The following is a 5,303-nucleotide window of genomic DNA, read 5'->3' on the forward strand; positions in this document are numbered from 1 at the left end:
TCTCTCTAAGTTGGGTATATATTCAGGGTCTACTCTCCCTATACATCTTATATTTTGATTTGAGGTTGCAAGTCAGCTATTTGAATTTGGCTTTCTTCTGTATTGTTTTCATTTTTTCTTGGAAGGAATGGTTTGCTGGCTCCTGGCCTTTGGTTCCTTCTTTGCTGCATAAAAAAAATAAATAAATAAATAAATACAGGGTGTTGGTAATGTTTCAAGCATTTTACTGTACAAATATTACATAACAAAATTTCAAGCTTGGGAAATGAAAGTTAGATTAATTCACACCCACAAATCCAGAACTTGCTCTTCTGTGCAAGTTCCGTGCAGTTGACATTTTCCGGGTGAGGGCCATGTCAACTGGAACAAGCATCAGTCCACAATTCAAATTTCTCAACGCCTGTGACCTGTGGCGGACAGTATTGTGCGTGTAAAGATGTGCACTTCATTCTGTAGGGCAGTAAAGGCCAAGGGTTATATTTTAATCCATCCATCATCTAATTTTATAAACACAGTATTTCAGAGGCATTAACATTGAGCCTACGTGTGGTGGTATTGTGCACCGTAGATGGAGGAGCTGCACCGGCCAGTCAGGAATCAGACCTTGTGTTTCCCTGCACTTTGTCATGGGGTGGCTTGTCACAAGGGGGTGCCAGATTCCTACTTTGTGTATGTACTGTTCTGGACCTGTAGGATGGCCCCACAGAAGCAGTTCTTTACCTGTGGTTGATGGATATGGTCAGCCAGAGAGACTGTGGTTAAGCAACAACTGCAGCAGCACTTTGCATCACCCTGAAAAAAACAGAGAGAGTCAGCTGAGATCAGGTTGTGCGGAAGCCATTCATGAGTGGTGACTAGACTGATTATACACCTGTGAAATTTTTCCTTCCAGGTGATGGTTTCTTGAGCTACAGTATATTAGGCATAGCACCATCTTGCACAAATAAAGCAAGTTTAATATGGTTAAGGGAAAGAACAGTCCTTAGATAACGTACTAAAGCTGCAACAACGCATTCATGTTATCTCTACTTGTTGACAGTTAGTGTTCACTCATATTCTCTAAGGTCCCGGTGCAATATTCCTTTTTTTACATTTAATAAACAAAAACCTGTGATATATGAGGCTGTTGGTGATTTTATCTGGGTATTAATTTTGTTGCTAGATGCTGTTGTGGCTGTTAACAACCCTTTTAATGTGGAAATGTGTCTTGTTGTTAAATCAGGTGTTGTCCGTACACTGAGGGAACTGCTCATGAAACTGTGAAACCAGTGAAACATGTATCCAGGTGTTTTGCTACTCGTTATTATTGAGCTTATCAATTTGTTTCATTTATAAAGGTTCCATCGTGCTTGGACACATCGGCCTTGGTCACCTAATGGCAGCTTTCCATGCAGCTCGATCCCTGACGGCCTCCCTGTTCAGTTCCTTGTCCCTGAAGTCACGCTTTATGACCTTGTCGCTGGTCTTTATCAGTCTGGCTTTCACAATTCTAACCTTGACATTCTCACTCACCCAGCTTATGACTAAATGAACTTGTCTAGTTTTGAAAAGCCTCTTGAAAGCTTAATAGACTCTCCTGGCATGGCATTACAGTCAGATGTATGCTATTGAAGTGAAAGGGTTAATAGTTAGGTGTTAAGTAAAGTTTGTGGGTTTAATAACTATGACAGAATATCAGTAAAAAACCAACTTAAAAAGAGGACTTACAGTAATCTGTGAGAGGGATACCTTCATGTGGTGGCACTGATGCATCTGGGCACATATCACAATTTCCTCCCTATCCCCTGAAACAAGGATGGTGGACTGCAGGATAGGGAAAGTTTCAGCCTGCAGTCCACTGGGGTCACATTCAGATGAGCCTGGTGCTAAACGCTGCCTCCTACATCAGTATTCCTTAGTGAGCTGTATCGGGTTATATCGTACAGTAAAAGAGTATATTTTCATAGCCTCCCTCACTTCCCCCTTATTATAGGAAACACAAGTAGAGGTAGTGTGCCATCTGTCCATCTATCTATAGCCAGACTTCTTAATCCAGTTTGGGGTGGCCACAAACAAATTGCTTCCATGTTGCCCTGTTCCCTGCTATTTCACTGCCCAGCTCACACATCCCCTCTCTCATATACTGTACCTCTATTCTCCATCCCTCCATCTCATCCTTAGTCTCCCCTTCCCTCCATCTCAGTCACACACTCTCTCTTCAATAGTCTCTTGTGCTTCATCCTCTCCACATGTTCAAACCACGTTAATATATTCTCTTAATACTCTCTATCACATCCACTTAATATTGTGTATTTGTTATGCTTAATCTGTTTACTGTGGTGGTGTCTTTCATTATTACCCCCACCAGTTATCTATATTATTTTCTGGCTCAGTATGTCTGTCTGTCTTTAGGCAACACTGGAAAAAACTTTTGTCACTGTCTCCACTAAAGTGTGAGGTACAGTATTTGGGTCACTTTGCTTGTCTGTGTGTAGCCAGTATAATAGAAAAATATTCGAATGAGAAATTTTGAAAATTAATAAGAACCCTACATGTCAACAGATAGTTTGGTGGAAGGTTAGTACCCCTCCCCATAAAACACCTAACTCAAAGACAAAATTCCACCCCTTATGGGGTTATGGTGTCTGGATGTAGTAGAAAAAAAAAGTTAGGATAATGAAAAGCATGGAACTCACTAAATGAGGCCTATTAGAATGTTCCAAGCCATTCTCCGGCCTCAGGTAGTGCATAACACATGGAAGAGAAGCATAACATTGGTGAAAATCGTTGGCAGAGGCACCTACGTTGTGTGGACTAAATCCTTCTGATACCAACTAGAGCACTGCTTCCCAAGGCATATTTTGAAAGGCTGTGCTTGGCGATGCTCAGCCGTTTGCTTTCTGTCCTTCCAAACATTACCGTTAAAGATTTCCTTGTGTAGGCAGCATTGAGTTTTGACCCTGTGTACATTGTGCTAAGCTAGTTATATACATTTCTGGTACACCCTCAACCACCTGAAGCTCCAGAGTGTGTATTTGTGAACACACCTCAAGTTCCTTCTTTGGGCTGTTCTGGGTGATTTCCATTGTATGTGTCTACAAGCCTTGAGCAGCTGTTTTCTCTTCTTTTCCTCCTTTGTTTTCCTTTTCCTGGTTCCTTCTCTTCTCACAGCCTCCTCCAGCCTATTCCATGTTTTTGGTTTTGCTTTCATATGTTCTTGTTGTCTCCCTTTTTTGTGTGTGCGCAGGTTTGGCCTTCCAGTTCAGCACCTTTTTGTAGGGCTGCATTGGTGTGGCTCTAGCTTGTGGCATCTCATCTCTCTCCATGTAGTGTCCATTCTGTGTGTTGGCTGTTGCTGTCATGTGTGCTGCTTTTTCCTCCCTGAAGTCTATCTCCTGCGTGCAGTGCCTGTTCTTTGAGTTCTGATGTGCTGCTTGTATGCTGTTTTAGTGGCTTTGTAGCTCTCCCCTTGTGGTTTCAGTATCATACCTGCCTGCTAGTCAGGACACCCTAACTTAGGCAAGACACCCCTGCCAGGTGATTCAGGCCTGCCCCTTTGCTGGTGCCATGCCTACAGCCACTTCACAGGACTGAGGCTGCTGCATCTGACTTCTGCAATCTGCTCTTTATCGTGCAATGCTCTGCTCTCGTTAGGAAATCCATGTCCCTGAGCAAAGTCCTACTTTTTGTCCGCAGTTCATACATTGCAACACACACAGTTCCAACCTGCTCTTCTTTTGCAGCATACTCACCTAATCTAGTGCATCTTTCCAAAAAGAATCTCGGTGTGTCCTGCTGTAAGATGTTGCATTTTAAAAGTGTTTGTCTGTAAGATATCCCATCTCAGTGTGTCCTTTAAGGTGCAGCATCCTGATATGTCCTGTTTCTGAGTCATTCTGCACTTGGACTCCCTAGGGAATCCCAGTTTAAGACGTTTTGCTCACAGGGTCACTCCTGTCTTTGACTTGTTAGTCATCGGATTGACTATGTCCACATAGTTGTTATGAGGTTAAGAAGTGAGGATGGGCAAGGATTCCAGGGACTTGAATGGTTAGTGAGTGTGGTTCATTTAATTGAGCTGACTTAGGTTAGGTTGCACTCTTATCAAGATTTTTTGTACTCTCTGAACCCAGCCTCACCCCATTCTTAGGTGTTAAGAGAAATTGTCATGTCTTCAGAACCTAACAAATTTTTCATAAAATTGTGAAAGAGTATATTGGTGATAGTGAAGGAAGTAGTAAGTGAGAGAGAAGGAGGAGGAAGAGGGTTAACTGAGAAGAGGAAGAGGAAAAGAAGTAACTGAGAGGATGAGAAATGTGAAAAATTGTCCTGGAGGTAGATATGTCTTGGCCAACCCTTGTCTGGGGGTTCCTAGGTAGAGAGAAAGCAACCAAGATGATGATGATGATGATGATAGTGATGGTGGTGATGCTAGTGGTGGTGATGATGGTGTTGGTGGTGGTGGTGGTGATAATGATGGTGATGATTGGTGATGATGATGATTGTATTAAGAGTTCTACAATTGTACCCATAAAGAATGCTGTGATATTCCTGACCACATTTGTACAGGGAAGTTGTTCAGAATCAGTTGTACTCCCGGATATGAGTAATCTGAGGTAAGAGTTAACATTGAGAGACCTGTGGCTTAGAAAGAGTTTATTTTTTTATATCTAAGAACAGTGGCCACAAATAATAATGCTAACACAATAGGATAAATAAATACTTAGACACTGGATGCTGCAATATTCACTCCTACATTCTTACATCACTCAAGGAATCATACAACCTGACATCATCAAATCAATTTTCTTTTTTTTTTTAGCCTCATGTCAACAACCTAGAGTCCTAAATAATGTAATGTGTACTGTAGAAAAAAAATGTACTACAACAAAGTGTGTATAGTACTGTGAAAAAAAAGTGTACTGTAACAAAAAGAAATGTTTACATCATAATATATACATAAGTTCCATTCTGTCTCTCTGAAACAGCACTGGCAGTACAGTGAAATATTAGGACTGGAATACTGGAGCAGCTATGTATAATAATAATAATCATAATAATGATCATAAACTGTTATTTTGGTAACAGTAGCAGCCAGTCCTACCTCACCCTTAGAGGTATAAAGGCTTAGACTTATTCTAGGTTATTATAATTTGACTTTCAACTCCTTCCACCCAATACTGTAGGTGTTGTTTTATTTTTGCTGTTTGTAGACTGGTGCTGGAGAGGGGTGCCTTCATGTGGTGGCATTGATATAAAAGGGCACCTCCACTATCCAGTTATGCAAACATTCCTTCGCCCCCCTCCCTATACCCCAAAAGGAG

Source organism: Coenobita brevimanus, chromosome 35, assembly GCF_032717465.1.
Source record: "Coenobita brevimanus isolate Jiangsu-jjx chromosome 35, ASM3271746v2, whole genome shotgun sequence".
Lineage (NCBI taxonomy): Eukaryota > Metazoa > Arthropoda > Malacostraca > Decapoda > Coenobitidae > Coenobita > Coenobita brevimanus.